Source organism: Helianthus annuus, chromosome 15 (assembly GCF_002127325.2).
Source record: "Helianthus annuus cultivar XRQ/B chromosome 15, HanXRQr2.0-SUNRISE, whole genome shotgun sequence".
NCBI lineage: Eukaryota > Viridiplantae > Streptophyta > Magnoliopsida > Asterales > Asteraceae > Helianthus > Helianthus annuus.
Genome location: NC_035447.2, coordinates 172,839,510 through 172,867,088, shown reverse-complemented (window position 1 = coordinate 172,867,088; position 27,579 = coordinate 172,839,510). Strand labels below are relative to the sequence as shown.

Below are 27,579 nucleotides of genomic sequence, written 5' to 3'. Positions count from 1 at the left end.
TAGTGGCTGGATCTTTGAAGAAACAATTGTAGCGGCTTGATCTTAAAAGAACCATCAAATCTTACCATATGGAAGACCGAAACAAAAATCATATTGATTACAGCATCACGCGATATTATAAAATTATAAAATGAACCAACAGAAAGAGAAACTTACCATATGGAAGACCGAAACAAAAATCACGAATCTTTGCCGACCGTTGTTGTTCAGAGATTACGTTTTCCGTTGGTTCACTGATTGCTTCTCCATTGACATATTCTGTAGTACTTGAATTTGGTTTCCCTAAAATAGCATTATGTGATTTTAATGTACAATTTAGAACTGACTTACTATCTAACTAAATCAAAGATTGATTTGATTTGGTGTCACAAGAGTAAGAAACTGAGAAGAGAAGAATACGATTGTAAAACGTTTTGCCGCTAAAACATATCTTACCTTCGATTGTCCGTTCTGTAGCATGGTGTGAAAGATCCAGATAACGAAATAATTTCAAATCTTCCCTACAACAAACCATATATTTCCGTTAAATGAAATAATTTCATAAATTATTCAAATTAAGTTCCTAAGATCATATGTTACGGTTCCTACAGAAGAACTGGCATGGGGCAAAGTCACATGTGAAATAACTTCTAAGCCCGCTATTGAACACGATAAGATCCGCGCCTTTCCATTTCACAGAGCCCCAATCCATTTTATCGAGTTTCAAAGTGGTCCTCACTTGTTTTGGTGAGCCAGCTGGCGGTCGACTCTGCAGGACCAGGTATGGGGCCCGGTAATACTCGATCGTGCAATTAAACTCAGCGAATTTAAACACCAAGAAACCAGTATGTTTAGTTATTAGTCTCCTGTTAACTTCATATATTGAAGATTTGTTTGTTACAGCAGTTGATAACAAACACAAAAGGGATTCCCATTGGTTTCTTCCAATTGAATCACCAACAAATGCTAATCTTCTGTTGCTCAGTCTTTCTAGCATAGTTTTTGCATCAAAGAAGATAAAAAACTAAGGATTCATTTGCAAAGAAAAAACTTTTACCAAAAACTCCAAATGATTACTTTTTATAAAAAACTGAAGTCAAAGATGCTCGCCAGACTACCAATTCATTTCCATAAAGTGAGTGTTTTGCATAAGAATATGATTTGCATCAAATAAATATAAGCAGCACATGATAATAGGTTTACTCATGTGCATCCACTTGTTACATCAAAACCCAACAAAAAGTTAAGCAGACCAAAGTGTTACTCTTTTAATATGTTCCCCTAGATAAACTTTATCAATTATGTCCCAAAACAATACCTAAAGAATGTTTATTAAGCCAAAAACTCACAATTTAGTGCACCCGTAGTGGTTTCGAAACGAAATAACTGATTTTTAGTGATAACGAAAACCTCTTTTCCATGAATACCAAATTCTTTGGGTTGATTTGTTTCGGCACGCTTGATCCGACCCGTGTCACACGTTATCTATAAAATTAATATAAAGGTAAAAAAATAACTAAATATATCGGGTTATCTTTTATACCTTCAGCAATCTCCATTTTGTATATTTTCAGCACAAGCAACTCCTCAATTAACGTGCTGACTGGCTTAACCGGCCTTGACACGTTTGACAAAAGCCCAAAACGCTCCAAAACTACCCATTTTCCAGTAACAAATAAGTCTCTACACATTGCAAAATAATAAACAAATCGAAAGCAAAAACCAAAATAAAAATTACCTGAAATAAAAAAAAAAATCTAAAAGCAAATTGAAAAGCAAAAACTGAATGAAAGCTTAAACATGAATACAAAAGTAAAAACATTACCTATGTTGCTTCATCGAGTGGTTTTCCACAGTCGATGGCTTCAAATTTGGCGAGTTCCCCTTTCTTTCAGTTTACTGCACATAAATGAAAGCTTAAATATGAATACAAAAGTAAAAACATCACGAATACAGATTCAATATTTCATCCGGCAAATAATCAATTTTCCAGCAAGATATTCAAATACAAATCAGATTCAGATGATAAAAATCAAGAACAAAATAGTAAATTACAAATCAGTAACCATAACTCATGGATAATTCTGTAGTATTTTAATTACATTCAACAAAACTTATGGATATTGAAACCCTAGACCTCAAAAATCGTAATTATTGTTCCAAAACTCATGGATACTCAGATTCAAAAACACAAACCTGATGGTTGTTGAAAAAAACATCTACAAAAAACAAATTTAAGATATAAATCTACAAAAAACAAATTTGATTTACCATATCAGTCGATTTAGATCGAGAGATCACCGTCATAATATTAAGTATAAACCGAGTCACCGTCATAATCCCAATCGGAACCCTAAATCGAATACCTTAAAGATGAAGATGAGAATCCATGGTCTGCGGCTAGGTTTTCTCCAAACAGAATGCGAATGAGGGATTATGTGATGAAGAGGAACAATGGAAACAAAAAAACCCTAATCCCAGTATGAGATAATGAGAGAGAGAGACTATAAAAGAAGCGTATGTGAGAAGCTTCTCCAATCGATGTATATTGCCGCTCAAATAAGAATTGTGAGGAATATTAAGTTGACAGGTGGCAATAATAGGATTAAAATAATGCCAAGTGGCACCAAAGTGTTTTGTTTTAATATAGATAATAGATTAGAACCCCGTGTATTACACGGGTTGCATAAATGTAATTTTACATAATAAATAATAAAAAAGATATATCTTTACAATAAAATGTATGGCGTATGTTATAGTGTTGAATAAAAAGTGTTTTGGTCAAACATCGGTTAAGGATAATATAACAAAATTTGATTAGTGAGGTAGAGTGCTTAAGTGTTAAACAATGATAATGGCAATGAACACAGTGATTTATACGAGGAAAAAACCCTTGATCTTTAGAAGACCTTCGGCATAAAAAACATCGGGTGATGGAAACTACCAATCACCAACTATATTGAACAAAGAATAATGCAAAATTCAATACAACTTCGGATGATGATTGAGCTCAATAAAAGCAATCACTAGTGTGTGTTTCATAAAGAGAGTATTCGAATGTTGCTAAGTGTGCGAGTAGTGAGTTCTGTTCTGATGAGCTCATCATCCCCTTAATATAATTAGAAATATCTAACTAACTAACTAAACGAAAAAAGTGCAAGCCCCCCACGATCGTCCATAACGGCTACTCCACATTGTGCACGTGCTTTATTCAAAACATATTCACCGAGATTCCAGCTTAGACTAAGTCCACATCGTTCATAACCTGCATACAAACATTAGAAACATAGGAACAACTGTTAGATAACGTAAGTAATAATAATAAGGATCATTGATCCTCAGACTCCCTGTACCATCATTTAAGGATAAGTGATCCAGCCAACATTTCAGGATACATCATCCAAACTTAATAGAATCCATGCCCTAATAAAAAGTACCAAAAAATGATACGTGTCCAAATGAAAAAATATATAAAGGTTCAAAATATTAAAACATACTCATTAAAAGAATAATAGTTATTATTTTGTAGAATCTACAAAAGAAATAGATGATTATTATTTTTAGATGATTATTATTTTTAAAATCAATGTTAGCTGAAACATAGTTAACGCTTTCTATCTAAATTTGTGTTTAAATTATTTATAGAAAAAAATATATTTATTCTTATCTATTGTTTTTGTTTAAAATTATAATAATAATAATAATTATTATTATTATTATTATTAGTATTATTATATAATATGAGAGATAAATAGGCAAATAATGTGAGAAAACACCACAAAGTGACATGTGTCCAAAAAAGATTTTCATTTATTAGTGTAGGAAGATATAGATTGTCTAAGTTTGGAAATACGGCTAGGGGTGAAAGTAAGGTCTTATTTTTAGCTGTAAGTTGCGTCCTTTATTTGTATGAATTTTAATAAGTTTCGGATTGGTTTTGAATTTTGATAAAGGGAGAATCAAATAGATATTCTATAATCATCATGTACGTTTAATAAAATTAAACATGGAATTTCTTGAAATGGTATAAGACTATAAATTGTAAGGATGATTAATGGAGAAATTTGAGAGTCTAGAATAATTTTTATAGTTTGTGTATAAAACTTTAAATAAATATTTTTGAACTACCAAAGAGCATGGTTTAAAAAAAACTTAAAATCCACCTAGCCGATAGGATCCCAAGCCAAGGCACAAAACATAAAAGCACAAAACATAAAAGCACACCGCTTCACGTACACAATGCGCAAGGTGCTTAGACCATGTGTTATGCCCTTAATGCTCTCATTGAGGTGCCGGGCATTAAACACCGCCCTAAGAGGGCGTGAAAGTGTGTGGGTAGGCTCATCGCGAGAGGAATCACAGGCTTGATTTTGGAGTGTTTGTGGACGAGATGGTAGAGCCAATAAAAAAATTCCATATGGGAGGGGGTGTGAAAAGGGGAAAGCATAACAAAGAACCTTATATAACATTAAAAGTTTATATTTATCAAAGGTTCCTAGTATCACGTCCCAAAACTTAGCTTTAGATAACCTCTATACATGATGATAACCTAAAAAGCTATATATACAACATCTTGATGCACAAATCTTTCATTTACAAAAGGCACGTCCCATGACTTTGCCTCAAGCCATTTTCACTTGCGCCCATTGTGCATCCTGTATGTCCGTTACCTCCATCATGTCAGAAGCGATGAAGCCTGTGCTTAAGTACGCCTTGCACCTAAGCACGCCTTTTAATACCCATTTAGATAGATATAGTGGCCAAACCATCTAAGGACCACAAACCTATCTCTTACCATATAAGCCTTTTTTTTTCATTTAGAAGTTCCCCAAAACAATACAAATTACCCTTGTATTATCACTTAATCTTACGTTTTCTTATAAGTCATTTCAAAGAGTTGCCAATATTGAACATAAAACTAGACTAAATACAATCTAAATATCACATACAATAATAGATAAGAATGCCATATCAATAAAGACTACATACATTTGAACCATTAGTCATGAGAAATATTTGAAGTATTTGCAAGCAGTGGCGGATCCAGCCCTATTTTGTGGGTTCATATGAACCCACTCGGTTATGTAGAAATGGAAAAAAAAATTAGTGAAAACCTTGTATGATTTGAAAAAAATTAGTGAGAATATATCAAAACGATGTAAGATTAAATATATTATGTGATAATATTTAATCAATAGCCATTATAATCATTTACATGATAGAGATCAAAATATATTAGAACCTATTAAATAATTAGTTGGTAATTGTTGATGGACCATATTACCCTTAGTAACTAATTAGGTTTCCTCCTGGGTGCTTATATAAGGAGAATAAGGTGGAGGTTTAAGGGTTACTCAGTTTCACAATTCACACCCCAATAAGTCATAACATCAATAAGGTTTTCGGCCTCCTCTCCATAACCGATACCCTTTTCGGTTTCTAAGTTCCCATCATCAGTCAGCACCCTAAGGAGGAACCAGATCAAGATGACAGGCATGTCGAACTCCCTCACTGGATTCTCCTCTGCTCTATCTGCTGTGACAGGTATGATTTATATTTGTTTTCCTTCATACACAAACAGAACTGAACCAACATGTGGTATCAGAGCATATGTTGATTAGTCAGTTCTGTTTTCGTATCCATAATTCTGGGATTGAAACTTGGAAAACGGAATTTTTTGAAACCGTATGAACATGACAGCCGATTTCGAGTTCATCAGTTTGCGACTCGAGATCTCTGTTTTTTCGATGAAAAGGTCATTTATTTGTTCACCGAATTAACTGGATTATAATTTTAGCCGAAATCTGTTTAGTAAAATTATTAAAATTCAGGTTTCGGGTTCCAGGATTTTATTTTTTATGATTAGGGTTCATCATGTTTATGTGAAAATTCGAATATTCTGTTATGTTTTGGAATATGATTTGGATTATTAAGTGTTTTTCCTGATTTTGATCTAATTTTGTCCTCTAAATTTTTAGAAAAACTGTTAAAAGATAAAGAGATTGAAATTTCGAAATCTGTTAACAAAATTAGATCAGCTTAAACAGGAAAGGATATCTTTTAATCCCTTAGATTTCGAATTTTCGGTTATGATATCAAATTAACAGCTGTTAGCGAGGTTGCTACTCGAAACCATGAGGTTGCTACTCGCAACCATGAGGTTGCTACTCGCAACCATGAGGTTGCTACTCGCAACCATAACGTCATTAGTCGAGACCATGAGGTTGCTACTCGCAACCATAACGTCACGACTCGCAACCATAACGTCATGACTCGCAACCATGAGGTTGCTACTCGCAACCATAACGTCATTAGTCGCAATCATGAGGTTGCTACTCGCAACCAGAATGTCATCACTCGCAACCATGAGGTTGCGACTCGCAACCATAACGTGACTAGTCGAAACCGTAGTTGCGACTCGCAACCATAACGTGACTAGTCGAAACCGTAGTTGCGACTCGCAACCATAACGTCATTAGTCGAAATCGTGGTTGCGACTCGCAATCTCATTATTTTAAGCTGTTTAAATGTGAACTAAAGAATTTTTTTTTTTAAATGAATGGTTTTGTAATTTACTTAGTTAATTAATCAGAATCAGATAATGTAATGTTTTACAAAACCAGAAATAGCTTAACTTGAATGAGCTTTTGATATATCATTTCTGGCCAAAGCTGACTTGATACATCTATTTATCATTCAAGTATTACGAAAGCTATGCTAAGTGTGCATCATAAGCATGAATGTTTTAATATCTGGCCAAAGCTGATTTAATTCTTTCATAGATGGCATACTTAGCAAGTGCATAACTAAAGTGATTGTTTCAATTTCTGGCCAAAGCTGATTTGTTACAACCACTTTGCACATATGCTTAAATGATTACACTTCTGGCCAAAGCTGTTTTGTCTTCATTTAAGTAGAATTTTTAGTTAAGTCTATTATTTTGATGTTAGTAATAGACATTATCACAGCTTCATTATGTAAAATGGTCATTATTTTGCCTGCCTTAGTTTAACGTGCCCATAGATCACATTAGTTTTCTTTCCTTAGTATCATAATTTGCTCATCTTATTTCCACTATCAGCACCCAACTGCGGAATTCCACCTTTGACTGGTGATAACTTTGCTGCATGGAAGGATGCTCTCATGCTTACTCTCGGATTGCTCGATTTCGATTATGCTCTAAGAGAGAAAAAGCCAGCGGACCTTACCACTCAAAGTACTGCTGCTGAGCAGTTAACTCATGAAAAGTGGACTAGGTGTAACCGCATGTCTCTCATGTTTATGAAGCAATCCATAAGCAATGCAATCAGGGGAGCTATTCCTGATTCTGAAGATGCTAAAACCTACTTGGAACATGTGGAGGCTCAGTTCAAAGGGACGTCTAAGGCGCACGCTAGTACTCTTATTCTCAAGCTGGTGACAACTAAGTATGATGGGAGGAGCGGCATTCGCGAGCACATCATGATGATGAATGACATGGCAAATAAGCTGAAGGGGCTGGAAATGGAAATCAGTGATGGTTTCCTTGTTCATTTCATCATTACTTCGCTTCCTTCATCCTTTGAAGCGTTTAAGATCAACTACAACACTCAGAAGGAAAAATGGACGATGAGTGAGCTGGTCGCTATGTGCGTACAGGAGGAGGAGCGCATGAGGATGGATCGCACTACTGATGTTGCCAATTTCACTACCTCCAATCCTAAGAAAAGGAAGCACAATTATCAGAGGAAGGATGCTTCTAAAGTCCATAAGTCTAATCCTAACACTAATGCAAGTGCACCTTCCAGCTCTAAGAACTCCTTAGGCAGTATCCGCTGCAAGTTCTGTAAAAAGACAGGACATATGCAGAAGGAATGCCCTGACTTTAAGGAGTGGCTGGCTAAGAAAGGTAACGATTATTTTATGATACTTGAGTCCTATAATTTAAGTGTTCCCGCTAATTCTTGGTGGTTTGATTCTGGTTCTATGGTTCATGTTACCAATTCTACTCAGGGATTCCTTTCAATCCGGAAGCTGGAAAGAAACCAAAGAACGCTTAAGGTTGGGGATGATCGAGAATTAGAAGTGAAGGCCATTGGAACATTACAATTAGTTATGAAAACTGGTTTATGTATTAAACTTTATGATACCTTATATGTTCCTGAGGTAACTCGGAACCTTGTATCAGGACCAAAGTTAGACATGGACGGTTTTATTGTTTCCCATGGTCATCGCAAACTCTCTATCCATTATGATTCTGTTCTTTATGGTACTGGTGTTCTGGATGGAGGACTCTATAGATTAGAACTAGATGATGGCTTTTCCAAATCTTTGTTGTCATATAACATTAATGAATCACTCACAAAGATGGAAGAGAAACGAGACTTAGAGACTTCATCCATGTTGTGGCATCAGCGTTTAGGCCACATTTCAAAAGAGCGATTAAATCGTCTCGTAAAGGATGAAGTCTTACCTCCTCTCGATTTCTCTGATTTTGGAACATGTGTCAAATGTCTTAAAGGTAAAATGACATTAGCGAATAAGAAAGGTGCCACTAGGAGTTCTAATTTATTAGAACTCATTCACACTGACATTAGTGGTCCCTACCAAATCGCTGGCATAACAGGACATACTTCATTTATCACTTTTATTGACGATTATTCTCGTTACATGTACTTGTATCTTATTAAGGAGAAATCTGAATCTCTAACAACTTTTAAAGATTATAAGGCTGAAGTTGAAAAGCAATTAGATCGTCAGATTAAAGTTGTGAGATCAGATAGAGGTGGTGAGTATTATGGAAGACATACTGATGTGGGTCAAGCTCCTGGTCCATTTTATGAGTTTTGTAAGGGCCAGGGGATTGTGAACCAATACACCATGCCTGGTACACCTCAGCAGAACGGTGTCGCTGAAAGAAGAAACCGTACCCTTATGAACATGGTGCGCAGTATGTTAGCCAACACTAACTTACCATTATTCCTCTGGACTGAAGCGTTAAAAGCAGCTGTTCATATACTCAATAGAGTTCCTTCTAAGTCTGTCCCTAAAACTCCTTATGAACTTTGGACAGGAAGGAAACCGAGTCTTAAATATATGAAAGTATGGGGCTGCATTGCTGAAGCAAAACTTTACAATCCTTTCCTAAGGAAACTTGACCCTAAGACAGTTACCTGTTTCTTTATCGGGTATCCTGAGAACTCTAAGGGTTATCGTTTCTATTGTCCTTCCCATGTCACCCGTATCGTTGAAACCAAGCGTGCCGCGTTCCTGGAGAATTTCAAGGTCAGTGGGAGCAGTACCAACCCTTACGAAGAATTGCAAGAAGTACAAGACGCGGGGGGGAGAGACTCGTCGCTTACCATTACTCCGATTACTCCTCTTGTACCCAATGCAACTATTGTTCCTGAAGCTACTGCACCAACTCCAAATTCACCTCTACAATCAGAACCCATTATACCTCATGACGAAGGCACATCAAACGCTCAAAACCAAGACAACGCTGAACCCGATAATCTACTCAGGAGGTCATCCAGGCAAAGAAGGCCTCCTAACTGGGATGATTATGTTACCTACCTGACTGAAATGGATCCCGGAAAGCTCAATGATCCTATCTCTTACAATGAAGCCATTAGCAGTGATCAGTCTTCTGAATGGAATAAAGCAATGATTGATGAGCTTGATTCCATGAAGAAAAATGACGTTTGGGATTTGGTAGAATTACCCAACGGAGTCAAACCCGTAGGATGCAAATGGGTGTTCAAAACAAAACTGGATCCGAATGGTAACGTTGAACGCTACAAAGCGAGATTGGTTGCAAAGGGCTACACTCAGAAAGAGGGAATTGATTATCAAGAGACGTTTTCACCTGTCTCTCGTAAAGATTCATTAAGGATCGTCATGGCCCTAGTAGCTCATTTCGACTTAGAGCTGCATCAGATGGACGTTAAAACCGCTTTCCTTAACGGAGACTTGGACGAAGATGTTTACATGAAGCAACCTGAAGGCTTTGAGCCTGAAGGTCAGGAGCATCTAGTCTGTAAGCTGAAGAAATCCATTTACGGGTTAAAACAAGCATCACGTCAGTGGTACCTCAAGTTTGATGAAGTCATGAAGAAGCAAGGTTTTATGAAGAATCAAGTGGATCAATGCACCTACCTCAAGATGAGTGGGAGCAACTTTACTATACTTGTCCTTTACGTTGACGACATTCTATTGGCAAGTAATAGTTTAGACATGTTGCATGAGTCGAAGCGTTTACTCTCGCATAACTTCGACATGAAGGATCTCGGAGATGCATCTTACGTCATTGGCATCGAAATTCACCGAGATAGAAACAAAGGGATCTTAGGATTGTCCCAAAGGGCCTACATAGATCGTGTCCTTACACGGTATAACATGCAACAGTGCAAACCCTCCGTCGCTCCAGTAGTTAAGGGAGATGTTTTCGGTTCGTTTCAGTGTCCGAAAACAGAGGTTGAGAAGGAGCAAATGAGCCAGATACCTTATGCATCAGTAGTCGGGAGCTTGATGTATGCTCAAGTCTGTACTCGTCCAGATATCGCTTATATTGCTGGAATGCTAGGCCGTTATCAGACTAATCCTGGCCTAGATCACTGGAAAGCAGCTAAGAAGGTACTTCGATATCTGCAAGGGACGAAAGACTATAAGCTGACTTATAGAAGGAGTGATCATTTAGAAATGGTGGGCTATTCTGATTCTGACTTTGCCAAATGCAAAGATGACAAGAAATCCACTTCGGGCTATATCTTTATGTTAGCAGGCGGCCCTATCTCTTGGAAGAGTCATAAACAACAGTTGACCACAACTTCCACAATGATGGCAGAGTACATTGCTGTTTATAACGCAACCTGTCATGGAATGTTGATTAGAAACCTGGTCACTGGACTCAAAATCATTAATTCCATTTCTAGACCATTGAAGCTTTACTGTGATAATTCAGCTGCCGTTAGTTTCTCGAACAGTAACAGTTCGACTGGAGCTGGTTTATATCTCGATACGAAATATCTATTTGTACGTGAACGTGTTGAGGAAAATAATCTTTGTATCGAGTATATTAGTACTAAGGATATGCTTGCGGATCCGATGACTAAAGGTCTCCCTCCTAAGGTTTACGAAGAACATGTTCGGAATATGGGATTATGTAAAGACCTTATTTGAGCATATTGTACTAGCTTATGTTTTATGTTTAATGAAATTTCCTCAAGTTTGATTTTGTATGTCTATTAGAATATGTTCAACCGGTATAATGGCATATAGACAAATAAAAGTTACAAATCAAACAAAGGGCTTACGCGTATTTTGATCATGACGATTAGGTTTTAAATTAAGGCTATAGTATGATTAATGGGGGTCCTGAGTCGCATAATGATTCAACGGCTGTATTTTTCTGCTATAGTACTTGTTTAAGGCTAAAATGAGTGTTAACTCCTGATCAGGCTTATCTAATACTCATAGTAAATGATTACTCGGCTAAGTGGGAGAATGTAAGATTAAATATATTATGTGATAATATTTAATCAATAGCCATTATAATCATTTACATGATAGAGATCAAAATATATTAGAACCTATTAAATAATTAGTTGGTAATTGTTGATGGACCATATTACCCTTAGTAACTAATTAGGTTTCCTCCTGGGTGCTTATATAAGGAGAATAAGGTGGAGGTTTAAGGGTTACTCAGTTTCACAATTCACACCCCAATAAGTCATAACATCAATAAGGTTTTCGGCCTCCTCTCCATAACCGATACCCTTTTCGGTTTCTAAGTTCCCATCATCAGTCAGCACCCTAAGGAGGAACCAGATCAAGATGACAGGCATGTCGAACTCCCTCACTGGATTCTCCTCTGCTCTATCTGCTGTGACAGGTATGATTTATATTTGTTTTCCTTCATACACAAACAGAACTGAACCAACAAACGAACCCACTAAAAAAAATTTCTGGATCCGCCACTGCTTACAAGCCAACATTGTCACAACAAAACTATTCATTGCCTATATTAGTATAAAAAAATCATGTGGAAGTATATAAAATGAGACTTCTAAACAAATGAAATTTTCTAAAACTGCATATAGAATTCAAAATGAAACCAATGATATAATCCCCAAACAAAGGGACAAACTATATCTTTGTGTATAGAAACAAAATTTATAATTTAATCGTGATTATCGCTTTATCGGGTGATGTCATAACCCCGTGTTACCTGTATGACTAAAAAAAACGTTGTCCGTCTGCACGCCAAGTCATCTACAAGCGTCTAATTTTGAGAATACTTGCTTCAATTTCTCACAAGTCATGAATAAAATTCCAATGCTGGGCACCACCTTATAATACTCAGGCAAAATTCCTCTATATATACCACGAAACCCTTCGGCTTTGATTATCTGCCTGAATGTACCCAAAATACCCGTCTTATAAACACGGGCCCTACCACCTGCTCCTTCTAACTGCATCCGCCGCCTCACTAGATCCAGAGGAAATGTCACTGCAAGACAATGTTCATTTGACCCGTTCAAGATAAAACACAAAACAAATCGACCCATTTAACCCCTCATAGTTTTACGAATCTAAAAACGAAGTCTGCTAGTTTTACATAAAGTGAAAAAGACCAAATTGCCCTTTAAGTTAAAAAAAAAGACGGAAATACCCCTGACTTAACGGAAAAAATGGATGGAGTTAACAAGCAGGATGAAAATGGCAAGATTTCAAACCTTTTGGATCCAAATGCGAAAAAACAAACATCTGGACGAAAGTCGCAAAACTGGCAAAACCTCAGGGACGAAAATGATATTTTACTGTAGATACAATCACTATTCACTAACCTGTTGATGACGCAATGCCCGAAAGACTGCCACAAGCCAGGCTGACGAGGGCGGTAGAATCTTCCTGTCTGTCGGCAACAAAACCGACATCAATTAACGAAACACAAACAAGAAAGCCGACAGAAAAACAATGCCTACATCTTACCTATGCAACTGCCAGTAAGATCGTGCTGTGTCATAAACCGAAAAGCTAATTGCTAGATTCGGACCAACACCCTGTAAAAAGTATGCAGTCAGTTGAGTGAAATTTTAGATATAAAAAAAATTACCTTATAGAAATGATACCAATAAACAAGCACCGAGTCCTTTATAGAGGCCGAAGATGCCCTCTTCCCTGCTGATGGTGCGTAACGCATGCGATATACCTCTGTAATACATAACATTTCTCTGCAAGATATAAAAAAAGGTTTATATACAACAAAAGGCGTGAGGCGCTACTATGCGTTTAGGTCCTAAAATACATGATGCATTGCTACGACGCGCTTTTTAAGCACATGTTTTTAAGTTTATGATAACTGATTCCTAATTTCCTACCTGTGCTGAAAGGCGGGTCCGTACAAGATCCAATGGGTGTGTAACAGAAGCGGCAGTTATCCCAGCCAATCCACCACTGGCTGCTTATGTTCGACTCACCATTCTCGGCTCTCATTATCAGTTGCAGAAACTATAAATTACAAAAAAAAAAGAATATTATAAAATTTAATATTTTTAAGCAATTTATATAGTCGAGAATGATCAAGCAGCAAAGGACGTTTGTACACCAACATTCTTGTAGTGTTCAACTGCATAGAAACTAATGGACGAGTAAGGCAGGCGGTGAGCAACCGTGACCAGATTCCCCTTCCAGAATGCGCGAAATCCTTCTTCGTTGACTATACGTGAAGCCTCGCGCCATAACATTGACTTTCGTAATGTGGATGCATCAGAGTGCATACCTTGCACCTGCAGAGCAACACTTGACCCATTTGTCAATCCAAATGAAAAAAAAAAACAAAGAATCGAGTTTTGATAAATGAAAACCTGAAAGAGGATAGTAAGGCGAGCGAGAGGAGCAGTGCACGTCTTGCTAACGGCGCCGGCGACACCACCAGGAATAAGTTGAGAAACCGTTTCTACCACCAGTGAACCACCGCTTTCCACCACTCCTTCCGTTTGCATATTCAATCAAAAATGACGGTGAAAGAAAGAAAGAAAGTTAATTAAGATCGAGCTGTTGAAGATGACCGACCAGACCAATTGATCTTGTTTTATATACGTTACGTAGCTGTTAGGTGTTGAAACTTCAGACAAGATAAGGCTGTCCGGGGCACCCTCGGTGACTCCCTTCGGGGACCAAAGTTACCGAGCGGTGAGGTGATGCCAACCAAGAGGGGAAGGAAATCGGGGGGCCAAATCGGTGGGGATTCACCGAAGAAAGGAAGGAGAGAGGGAGGAGAGAGAGAACTCATGAACCAATGAAAAATTTTTTTTTTTTTTTTTTTTTATATAAAAAACCAAGTCACCTAAGAGGGGAGTGCGGCCATCAATTTAGGGTGTTAGGGGAGTTTAAGAGAGGAGTTGACACGAGGATTGGTTATGCGTAAGAGAGTGGACTCCCCTCTTAGAGAGTGCCCCTTACACCCTAACAACAAAGTAAAATTATTTTGTTTTAAACTTCTACTAGCTTACAACCCCGTGTATTACACGGGTTAAATGACAAAAAAATATAAATAATAAACTTGTATATAATCCTTATTAATGAAATGACTTATTTAGATAAAATAGTAAAACAAAAGAACAGTTATAGTTTCGCTATTCAAAATAATTTTCTAAGTTTTCACTTCTCTTTTGAGATACTACAATCCATTTTATTATGTCTTCAAAAGAAGTAACACTAAAAAAAATGATCATAAAATTGTAAGTATTTTTAAAAATAATTTATAAGTTATGAGGTTATGGTAAATGAATTGTAATTAAATTCTACTATGTATATTAAAAGAATCATACTAAAAATAAAGTATACGTTTAAAAAAGTAGGACTAAAGTTTTTTAAACTATAAATTTGAGCGTCTACAACAACTTTTTTAATTAATAGTTGACATTTAAATATTCAAATTAAATTTTTTATAATATTATATAATGTCTTTATTTAGCATGATGATAATGTCTTTAGTTGCGTAATATGATTGAAATTAAGTTTAATTTTTAAAACTCAATGTTATTAGGAAGTTGGAGCATTTTTTAAGATGAAAACATATTGATAGTAACATAAATTTAAAATTGGAAGAAAATATTGAACACGTGTATTACACGGCCTAAGTAAATATAATGTTATATACTTAATAGCAAAAAAATATGTCTTTTAAAAACCATTTAGTGTTCACTTTAAAGATAATTTGGTACTTTATTTAGATAATCCACTTGTAATTTTAGTCTTCTAAGTTATATACTATAAGTACTTGTACATGTAGTTTGATACTTTATTAGTAATTATTGTTTATATCCAAATAATATATTTTATCTTAACTAATATATATGGTTAGGGTAAAATGAAAATTTCGACAAGTTGTGAAAACTTAGAGAACTTGGCCTTACAAGAGGTTTTTTGAATTTTTTTTACAGGGGGTGTGAATGAGCGGTTAGAGACTCAGGACGTTAAACTTTTTGATTTTGGATTCAAATGGTTAAAACTACTAAAACATAGGGATTCAAAAAGTAATTTACTATTAATTAAATTTGAAATTATACGTTTGATCTCTAAATATATTAAATAATATTATACTTATTATATTATTTGATACATTTATATTTGTTATAGATAACTAGGTTAGAACCCCGTGTATTACACGGGTTGAATACACGTAATTTTATATAGTAAGTATAAAAAAAGTTACAGCTTTAGAAAACCCGTGTATTGCACGGATTGAATAAATATGTGTATTACACATGTTGAATAAATATAATGTAATCGCATAACACATACATTCGTTAAGATATGTTTTTAAAAAATGAATTTCAATGTACTATTTACTTATTATAACATTCTACTTTGTTCTTTTATTTATTATTAGGCTAGACACTTGTGTATTACACGTGGTATAACATTGTAATTTGTCCGTTTTTAGTTATTAGGTTACAAACTTATGTATTACATGTGGTTAGATCAAAGTTGGAAACATAAGAGATAAGTGGAAAAATAAAATAAAAGGCTATTAATTAATGGAAAAAAATAAAGAAATGATTAAGAAAAATATATTAAATAAATAAATAAATAAAAGATAAACTGAAAATTATGATTTAATAATATATTATATCATAAGAGAATTAGCGGCATAACTATGATTTAACATTATTATTTATTGAAAATAACATAAATATTATTGTTAGATATAATCTAAATGTTGTGTATAGCCTTTTGCCCGTTTGGGTCGGAGGTGTGTTTTTAATGAACTTATCTTTTCAAAAAAAAAAAAGATATAATCTAATATACATTAGTTATAGAAAAATAGATTATCTAATATTATATTTAGAAAAAACTTAAAGTACTTATATATACAATTTTATCTATACATATTTTTGTTTATAACCATACATGCGTCCATAGTCATAATTATGTTGTGATACATATTTTCTAATAACATACTTACATATTATCAGATATAATCTAAATATTCTTTAGTAAAGTAAAATTGATACCTATCATATTGTTTGAATTTGAAAAAAAAAGTTGGGATAAATGAAGAGAAATAATATTAATTTATTACTTAATTAGTATAAGATAAGTATGAAAAATGCGGGAAACAGAAAATTGAAAGGCTCTAATGAATGACATGTGTCACACACTGGTTTCTTTTATTATATGTATAGATTATTAATTAAATTTGAATTTATACGTTTATCTCTAACTATATTAATTAATATTATATTATATTTTGTGTATAAAATTAATACGTAATACTATTATTAAAAGGGAGGAGGCATCAGAGAGTGACACGTGTACAAAAGGATTTTTGTTTATTAGTATAGGAAAATTTCGTATATAATACTTTTCTTTTCGGTTTCATAATTTGAAAAGAATCGAATTGAGTTTAAGTCACGTTAACTTGAATTTATAATCTTTGGTCTAAGTTGCAAGCTCGTCTTTGTGTTTAACATGACTCACTTTCTTGTTCGACTAGATTGACTTGTTGTTTCTTTTTTAATTGCAGTTTAGTTGAGTTCAAAGGGTCATGCATAGTAATGTTATGATTCCGAGATCTATGCACGTAGTTAGTTTTGCTATTTAAAAATGGGTAGCGGCGTACCATTTTGCCCGTTTACCGTCTATCTTTCTCGATATAAATTCATAACATAAGAAGCTGAGTTTCTAGCATAAAAAAAACTAACTTTTCATGAAAAAATATAAGAAACTATTATTTTGATCCGCATTGGTAACTCGAATTTGTACTGGTAAATATCTTACCCGACTCGTTTTCGAACAAACTTACGTCAAAATGTAGACTAACTGAATCCATACATGAAATAAGCACGAAAACGTATTATATTTGACCTGACTCATTACCGAGAAAAAATTATGTCAAAATGTAAACTAACTTGAATTTACAACGTAACGTATTTCTATAAAGCACGTAAGAAAATAGTATTTTTTAAGTTAAAGAGTGGAACCGCGCGTTGTGACGGCGTTAAAACGTAATGTAACTCGAACTTATATACCGCCTAGTGAAAACGTATTATATATGACAAAACGTAGACCAACTGAAAATATGCATAAAAGTAAGCACGAAAACGTATTGACAAAACGTAGACCAACCTAAAAAGATACATAAAAATAAGTACATAAACATATTATATTTGACTCACGTACATAAAAATAAGGATGCAAAACTCGATAATGTCAAAATAATATTTTACAAATTTTTATAAAGATAAGAGGTATAAGTGACAATGCCGAATGTTTAAGGTAGAATATAAAAAAAACAAAAAGAACAAAAGAAATAATAAAAGACCAAAAAAAAAAAAAACCCTTTACAAGACAACCACTTGAGTAAATACTCATTTTAGAAATGTTATATTTATAATTATATGCTTTTACACAAGTTTTTATATTTAGTTAACAAAAACATTCAATTGTACAAATCATAATAATAATAATAATAATAATAATAATAATAATAATAATAATATTTACTAGCTTTAATGATTTTTAAATAGTTACTATCAATATACTCATCTAATAATTAGATTGTTTCATGCTACATATTATCATAATCATGTTTTATAAATTTAAAGCACCTAGGTTTTTATAACCGGTTCAGTCAATCAAGCAAGTCAGACCGGCGAGATCCAAATTTAGTTTCGTGCACATAAATCGTTATGTTTTGAATCGTTTGGTCTCAACTAACATATATGGAATTTTTATGTGGAAATAGAGGTCAAAGATAATCAGAATACAAAATCACTAGAACGAATACGCAATTAACGATAGATTTATTTCAATAATCAAACTCAAGTGATTACAAACCAAGAACTTTAAAAAAATTGTGACGAAGACTTACAATAAGAGAATATACACATATGAAGCACATAGCTTTCTTGCACTAACGCTTTTCGAAAACTAAATTAAAACTTAAACCTAACATTTAAAAAGTTAAAGATATTATTTTTATAAATAAACCATTAGTCAAGACACAAGAATACATACTTAGTAAAAAAAAAAAAAAAAAACAAAATACATACATATACACATTCCATACACAAAACACCTTGAAACATGCAATATCATGAAGAAACAGGGAGTAGACGTTTTCATGAAAATAGACAAATAACTTTTTATATAAAAAAACAAAATCGCCGCTGCCGGGGATCGAACCCGGGTCACCCGCGTGACAGGCGGGAATACTTACCACTATACTACAACGACTCAAGTTGACTACATATCTCCTTTCGTTTATTTAATCAGGGACGAATATAAAATATATACACGTTTACAGGGATTATTAATAGTATTATGCGTTACAGATTTTAAAGATTAATACTTTATTATTTAAATAATTATTCTATAGAAATTGTGTAACATAATTTTTTAATGATAAATATATGCATTACGTGAGTTTGTCAATAAAAGATAGTAATGTGTTAAAACTCATATGTAGCTAGTAATAACCAAAAAAAAAAAAAAAAAAAAAAACAAGTGAGAGACAAAAGTTAGATCAAACATAAGTTTGGAATTTTAGATTCATCTAGAGTTAAAATGGTCCATAAAGTATGTACATAATTACAAAATTCTATCACATGAAGCCCTAATTTTTTTAATGATGGGGTTGTTTTTGTTTTTTGTTTTCTATTTTTTTTTAAATTATGTGAAATATGTTGATTGTAATCGTTGACATCATTGATTCATGTGCTTATTTAACCATCTAGTTTTAATATAGACTTATATTATTAATATATATTCATCAAATGTTTAACTTTTCCATAATCATAAGATTGATTTATTAGGTTTTTTTTCATTCTTGCATTGCCCTTGTTGTAACGTTTTTAAGGTCCACATAAAATCAGAAGCTAAGGAACAAAATATACAACTTTTTTCTAATAAACCCTAACCTAAACACCATGATTCTACTAGGAGGGATAATAATCCTCATTTGTGGTGTATTTGTAACTTAATCAACAAACAAAACATAACATAACACAACATAACAAACCATAATTATATTGGTAAACTGGTCGAATTCCTATTCTCTTTCGAACTCAACGACCCATCATATCAATGTTGCCATGAGCATGTGGCATCTCTCCATTTCTGGCAAAATGACAACCGCGAGGACCTTCAAGCAACTAACACTAACGGCTCTTTCCCTTTGTCTCACCAATAAGATAGTTTGTCAATGCACATTTCACTCCAAACCCCCGTCAAGGAGGCTTGTTGCAATTACTGGTCACTGATGCCGGGGCCATGATGGGTCCCGATGATAACTTTGGAGTTGCAACCGTAGATTTGTGTGGTGTCCCCATAGACGCCATGCACTGGATTAGGTCTCGTTTGTGGGAGGTTGCATCCGCATGAGATGGAAAATTTTTTGGCTGTCTAGTCAAATCATCCACGTAAAGTAAATCATCGATTCGTGACACGATGTTGAAGGCTAAACTCTCCATAACTCTTGAGTAGCTCTCCAAAATCGATTTTCCAACATCCTGAATGTTCAAAGTAGAAGATTGTAAACCGCTAAAACCGACTAAATCGTCAAAACTAAAGAAACTTGGAACCGACCGTGAAATTGAACCGGTTGTTTAACATCATCATTTAAGATTTTTTTTTTCATTTTAGGAATATAAAGTTATGAATATATATTATAGTCATGTACACTTCATATCATTTTCTAAAATTTAATACAAACTATGTTTTTGATTTTTTTTCCTAAGATGCAAAACCGAACTTTCGGATCATATAACTGTGAAACCAGCCGGTTGGACCGGCCAGACCAACCCGACTGGTTTGTTTGTTTTTTTTTTTTTGAGTTAATTACTATTTTCGTCCTTGTGGTTTGTCAAAAATCACTATTTCAGTCCAATAGTTTAAAAATTACGATTTCAGTCCCTATGGTTTCACTTTCGTAATCATTCTGTGGTTTCACTTTCGTAACCATTTCAATCCATTTATTATGTTAGTACAAGGACTGAAACGGTTACAAGGTGGACTGAAATGGTTACGAAAGTGAAACCATAGGGACTGAAATCGTAATTTTTAAACTAATGGACTAAAATAGTGATTTTTGACAAACCACAAGGACGAAAACCGTAATTAACTTTTTTTTTAAACTATAACTAGCGTTTCGGCCTGAAATTTTTGTCAAAATCCACCAAACCGGACCGTGAACATCAATAGTTTAAAGTATTAAATTATCAATAATCGAATATAGGTTCTTCGAGTTTCAAACAATAGATCTATTATTACCTTGTTGTGTTGAATCTTGGTGATGTCTAGTGAGGTTTGAGTTAGACCAGGAAACCGATGTTTGAGGCAATGTAACAAACTTTCGGCTCGATCGGCTAGCAAATCCCTCTTGCAGCTATCAATTATAAGGTCCTTAAACATGTCCCACATGGCTTTTGTTGTGGAGCGGTTTGGGTCCAGTAGATTTGGTCTCGAGTGAACCCTTTTACGCCAGATGTAGATCGATGTCTCCAAGCGGTTGGCGATCTCTAGAGCCACCAGTTCCGACGAAATATTAAGACAATCCAGCAAGCACTCTGCTGAAAATTGTTCTGATGTTATATAATGATATATAACATCTCCTAAACAGTCTTTGCCGTTCTACAAATCAAATAAACAAAGCTAGTAAGCATTCGACTCAAATTCGTTGTTATGATGGTGAGAGCTTGCAAAACGTGGCGTGTGTTGTTAAACACGACAAAACACGGCCATTTAACTAAACGTGTTGTTTTCTTAAACACTAACTCATCCATGTTTAATACATTGGTTACACGACACAACATGTTTAACACTATTAAAAGTTACCAATTAAATAACATGAATGGCACATTTAAAACGATTAAACCACATGATTGCTAAACCCTATAAAAAATAATAGGAAACAAATAACACGATAAAATAAAGGGGAATTGGCCTGTAATAATCCCATCTAGACCTTATTCGCCATTAATAATCCCACCTCAGAATATTCCCCCACCAGTCCCACCTTTCACCTATTTTTCCTACAATGGTTCCCCGTTAAAAAAACTTAACGGAGTTAAGTTTTATTTCCAAATTACAAACAGATTTTTTAGGGCTTGTGATCAGAACAATGATACGCGTCCATTGATGTAAAACTTCCTTCGAAATGGTGCTCCAAGTGACTTGATTTTGGTTAATTGGAAATTTAAACACCCGAATGGAAGCGCCGTTTTCATCGTTTGGAGCACCGTTTCGAGGCAAGTTCTACATCAATGGACTCGTATCGTCGTTCTAATCAAAAGCCCTAAAAATATGTTTGCAATTTGGAAAAAAGCTTAACTCCGTTAAGGTTTTTTAACGGGGGACCATTGTAGGAAAAATAGGTGAAAGGTGGGACTGGTGGAGGGAATATTCTGAGGTGGATTATTAATGGCCAATAAGGTCTAGATGAGATTATTACAGGCCAATTTCCCTAAAATAAAACTTATTAAGCAGTTAAATAACATGAGTGACATGATGCATTTAGCATGATTATTGACACAGTTGCTAAACAATATATAAATAATAGGAAACAATTAACACGATAGAATAAAACTTATCAAAATTTATTCATCTTTAGTTACTTATAAAACTATGCCGTTTTGATAAAATGATGTATAAACGTGTGGTGTCAACCTATTAACCTATTTAAAAAGAATAAGTTAAACGTGTGGTGTCAACCTATTAACCTATTTAAAAAGAATAAGTTAAACGTGTTATGCGTGTCATAAACAGGTTAAGCAGGATGAACTTGGTTAGACATGTTTTTAATCATGTCTTTAACTTGTCGACCTGCTTATGACCCGAACCTTTGGAAAGGATTCAAAGTATGATTCAGGAACTTCCATTTCTTCTAAAGCAACACTATTAATTGCCATGGCTGCTTTCAAAATCTGATTAGCACATTCCCTTTTGTGAATTAACTGTTTTCTAGTGTCTTCTTGGAGGCCACCGGTGGGGACGTGTGGCACTGGCAGACACCACTTTTCTTGGTGGCGTTGAAGCGGTTTACGCATAGAGCCTGAACCGTCGGCATCTGGAGCTACTATCCCCTGATCAACGTACCAGAACTCCGTGTTGATGAAGCTATCTAGTATTCCTGTAAAAAGATGATCAAAATGTTGATTCTATCATTTCTTAGATTAAGTGTAACCAGTTAACGCCCCGGTGATGTGGCTGTTAAAGGGGTGTTAAACACCGATCCTAGGGGTGTTAAAAGGGGCGTGAAAGCCCCTTCTGTGAGCAGCGTAACAGGAGTTAGAGAAGGGATGATGGTGGGCCCCATGCACTTCAACCAATCAGATGTTTTATTTGTTCTTTTATTTTTAATTTATTAGATTTATATATTATTTTTATAGGGTAGTGGCATGGGTAGTGAAAAAGTTGTGAAACTATTACATGTTAAATGTGAAAAGAAAAAGTTAGTAAGAGCTCTTAGCTACGTGACAGTGATGTGACATACACTTTATGACGTGACAGTTAAAAAAACGAAACCATTACACATAGTCTTAGCAACAAAATTGAACACTAACCAGAAGCATGTTGTCTAGTTTCCGTAGAGCCAGGAGGTTGATAAAAACATCGGATCTTGGTCTTCGAGTCATGATCTCGAGCTTACTTCCATCGGGGAATGTTTGCGATGATGGTATCAACTCGACGATGTGATCTCCAACGCAAAGAAGACAATCCATTTCCCTTTGCCACAATTGTTTCTTCTCATATTGCAATGATTCTAATCTCCACAACTGGCCAAATGTAGAGGCTGTACAAAGAGTTAAACCACTATGGCACTATCCATTGATCACATAAACATATTCTTCATTTAATGAACCCTAAAGTGAACAAGAATAAAAATTACCATAAAGATTTGTAATGGCATTTGAAATGGCTAAAGCTGTGCAAACCCCTTTGCCAGTCCCAGACATATCCTCACCAAGCAACAATTTAGCAAACCTCTCTTTTATCAACTCCATTTCTATTCAAATCCAAGCAGCAATAGATACAGGATTTTATGTGAGCAACGACAAAAAAATAAAAATAAAGTACATAAACGTGTCAAATTATGACCGTGGCCTAAAACGCTAAAATTAATACATCAAGACATGTATATTAACCAAACTAAAAATCTAAAACGGATCAAGAAAGAGTTGGATTTGTTAACGCTTTAAGTTCGTATGACGACTGCTCTAGCCTCGAGTGGGCTACTGGTTTTAAGTTCTCATAACTTACTAATATCTATAAGTTAATCCTAAATGATACTTACAACCATGGTTGTAAAAATCTCGACTAGTCAATCACTAATCGGAGGTTCACAGATTAGTGGCCGATTAATCGCTAGGCAGTCAATGGCGGTCCTATTCTGGCCAGACGTCGGCCAAATTTCGACCAAACCATATAAATTTCTTCCAATTACTTAAAAAAATGGGCGGGTTAAAACATGTCTACTTTAAAAAACTACACACAAAAATGTGTGTGTGTGTATAATTAAAAATTACATATAAAAAAACTCAATCTGATTAATTCCGATTAATCCCTATTAATCCCGATTAATTGCTAGTTGGTACCTCACCGTCCGACTAGCGCCTAGCGATTTTACAACTTTGTTAACCCATGAATACAAAAAAAAAAAAAAGATTTAACATAAAAAAATTTAACAGTTTAGAATCTCTATATACAAAGTTGAAATATTATGCACCCCCCCCCCCCCCCCCCATGGAAAATTAAGCACCAAACAAGCCAAAATTAGAGTACTAATTACCTGAAGCATCGTAACTGCTCGAATTTGAGCTACTTGTGCTGCTGTCAAACGAATCAATCGTACTTTTATCACCTAAACTTTCCATCTAAATCTTTAACACTTCACCCACAAAATCAAAACCTTTTAATTTGAAGTAGTTTAAAGCCAAAATGCAATATGGGCTGTGTTCTTTTGCTTGATATTGTGATTGTTTTAGAAGAATACATGAACAACAAGATGTAAATTCACTTGGAGTATTGATTCTGTTTTGAATATGCTTAAGATTTTCAAAATGGGAAGAAAGTTGTTATTTTTTTTGCATGAATATTATGCAAATGGGGTTTGATTTAAAAAGGGAAACAAAATGATAAAGAAATAACAAGGCAAATATAGCCGTAGGGGGGACGGGAATGTCAAAAGAACGTATTTTGCAAAATTTGATCCTTGGGATTGTAACATTTGATCGCAAGGGCTGAAGGGTGTGGTTAGAGGCTTTATCATGTCACCTCAGCGTTACGTCATGTCCACGTTACACAGGGGACTTTAAAGCCGTTTTTTTTAACTTGCAGGTAGGGCTGTAAACGAACCGAACGTTCAGCGAACAGTTCATGAACCGTTCGGCGGAAAGTTCGTTTATGTTCGTTCGTTTAATAAACGAACGAACATGAACAAGAAATTTCGTTCGATTAGTTAAATGAACGAACATGAACAAAGGTCTCGTTCGTTCAATTGTGTTCGTGAACGTTCGGTAAGGTGTTCGTGAACATTCGTTCATTTGCGTTCGTTTATGTTCGTATGTTCGTGTTTTAATTAAAGATTTTTATACTTTCATATATTTTATCTATACTTTTTATACTATTAAACTTTTATTTATATCATTACCCTAACAATTAAACTAGGAACCCCTCTTTCACCTTGTTTATGCACCATTTCCCTTTCTTTTCTCATTATTTACATCGACGTATATGATCTACCTCCGTTCCACAATAAAGGATTCAAGTTCTAGTGCTACTCTCTGGGCCATCCACCTTTATCCTTCATCGCGTTCGCCAAATTTATTTGTGTTCGCTTGTGTTCGTGTCACGGCCCCCAACCCGGTTTGACCCGTTTCAGGAGCCGCGGGACAGGAATCCCGTGGTATTTAATTTAAGCGACAGCGGAAGTCTTTTTTTTTTTTTTTTAAACAGGATCTTTCAATAATTTAAACTGCTCGTTTCATAACTTAGGGATAAATTCCCGAAATTTACAATAATGTGATTTCTCAAGGAAATCTTTATTTTCAAAACATGTTCATTTATTTATTTACTTTGAGCCACTTTTCTAAGCTGGGAGTGCTCCACGGCACTTTTCTTTGCTCATACCAGATCACCTGAAATATGTTTGGAAAAGGTTTTGTCAGCGGGGAAATACTGAGTGAATCATTCATTTTACTGAAAACGACACATTTGTTATAATCTACAGTATTAAGGGGAATTACAATGTTTCTGATATCAAACCAACTACCCACAGTATTTGTCACTCGACCATCCATTGGCTAACCCATTTGTCCAATGGTGTCTGTGACTGTGGTCAGATCACCCCTTGGCCACCCGTTTGTCCAAGTGTGACGGGAAACAAGTAATGTATACAAAACCCCACATACCGGCTGTAACTTGGTGATTACATAGACTTAATCACTATAACTATAACTTTGAAAACAATTTGGAGTTTTGTAAAACAGTTGATAAAAAGAGAATAACTCACAAACTGTGAGAAAAGAGAATGACTCACATTGCAGATTTACGAGCAGAGTATAAGCTTTACTGATTAGCCTGCTAACCTAATTTAAATAACAATGCACACACAAACGGGATTAGTAACTAATTCAGCAGTTACGTCAATTCACGAGATTAAACCCTCACAACTATTATCAAGTGCGATACTTAATAATCCAATGGATTCACAACGAATGACAGAGTATAGTCCGAATTCGAACAGCACTCAAACATTCAAGTTGAAATCACAATGAATAACAAAGTACAAGCTCAATTTGAGCAGCACTCGGACAATCGTTGGATAGTTATAATCGATCGGACGTTGAATCGTAATAGCGATCGAGTTATTACCCTGATTGCGGCAACACCTCGTGATCGTGTGTGTTTAATTATGATATAACAGCTCTAACTCGACGTACACAGAGAGTTTGTGCGTCGTTTCAAGTTCTCTGTTCAAGTCCCAAGGTCGGCTATTTATACTAATTTTTGGGACTCCCTTACGGACCGTATACCTGACCCCTTACGGTCCGTAAGCTAAGCAGTCTAATTCATAGGCTGCCTAGCTCGGGTATAGCTTAGGTGACTCAAAAATCCAGCCAATCAGAACATAGCTACGTTTTATTTTAGATAATTATCAACTAGGGTTTGCCCCCCTCGAGTTTTAGGGGCCCTGATCCTAATTCCGATTGTCCTGAAAATTTTAGGGTTAGTGCAGAATTACTTGGGTGTCTCAATTAGGGTTTTCTTATTGACTAGTTATTGTCCTAATTATTGATTTTAGTGACAGTTGTTACATCCTCCCCACCTTAAGAAAAATCTCGTCCTCGAGATTTACTGAAATAGATGAGGGTACTTTTGCTTCATCTCTGATTCCAGTTCCCAAGTATACTCTGGTCCTCTCTTGGATTCCCATTTGACTTTTACTAGTACTAGTCGTTTGTGTTTGAGAAATTTGATCTTCCGGTCTTCTATTTGTAAGGGTTTCTCTACGAATTTCAACTTTTCGTTTACCTCTATATCTTGAAGAGGTACTACCAGGGATTCGTCTGATAAACATTTCTTGAGATTGGATACATGAAACACATCATGTACTCCAGCTAACTCTTCTGGTAGTCGTAAACGATAAGCTACTGGTCCTATTCGTTGGATCACTGGGAATGGTCCGACATATCTTGGACTCAGTTTTCCTTTCTTACCAAATCGTACTACTCCTTTCCAAGGAGATACTTTCGAAAGTACTTTGTCTCCGACTTGAAATTCTAATGGCTTACGGCGATTGTCTGCATAGCTCTTCTGACGATCTCTAGCTGTCTTCAATCTTTCCTTGATTTGAGTTATTTTGTCTGTAGTTTCTTGTACAATCTCTGGACCTGATAACTGACTTTCTCCTATTTCTGCCCAGCAAACGGGAGTTCTGCATTTGCGTCCATACAGTGCTTCGAATGGAGCAGCTTCGATGCTCGAATGATAACTATTGTTATAGGAGAATTCAATTAATGGTAAATGGCTATCCCAATTACCACCAAAGTCAATTACACATGCTCGGAGCATGTCTTCCAGGGTTTGTATCGTCCTTTCACTTTGTCCGTC

The 27,579-nt window shown here is 35.1% G+C and overlaps 1 long non-coding RNA gene and 2 pseudogenes across 1 annotated transcript; all 3 read right to left on the bottom strand.

Annotated features, from left to right (window-relative positions):
- Positions 1–1,522: 1,522 nt before the first annotated feature.
- LOC110910929 lies at positions 1,523–2,450 on the bottom strand. Its single transcript, XR_002576590.2, has 3 exons — positions 2,346–2,450; positions 1,805–1,878; positions 1,523–1,633 (listed from the first exon to the last, which is right to left on the bottom strand). It is a non-coding gene; the product is annotated as an uncharacterized LOC110910929 (long non-coding RNA).
- A 9,777-nt stretch (positions 2,451–12,227) lies between these two features.
- Positions 12,228–13,964, bottom strand: LOC110914638 (annotated as a pseudogene).
- Positions 13,965–19,628: 5,664 nt separating this feature from the next.
- Positions 19,629–23,471, bottom strand: LOC110914637 (annotated as a pseudogene).
- Positions 23,472–27,579: the final 4,108 nt, after the last annotated feature.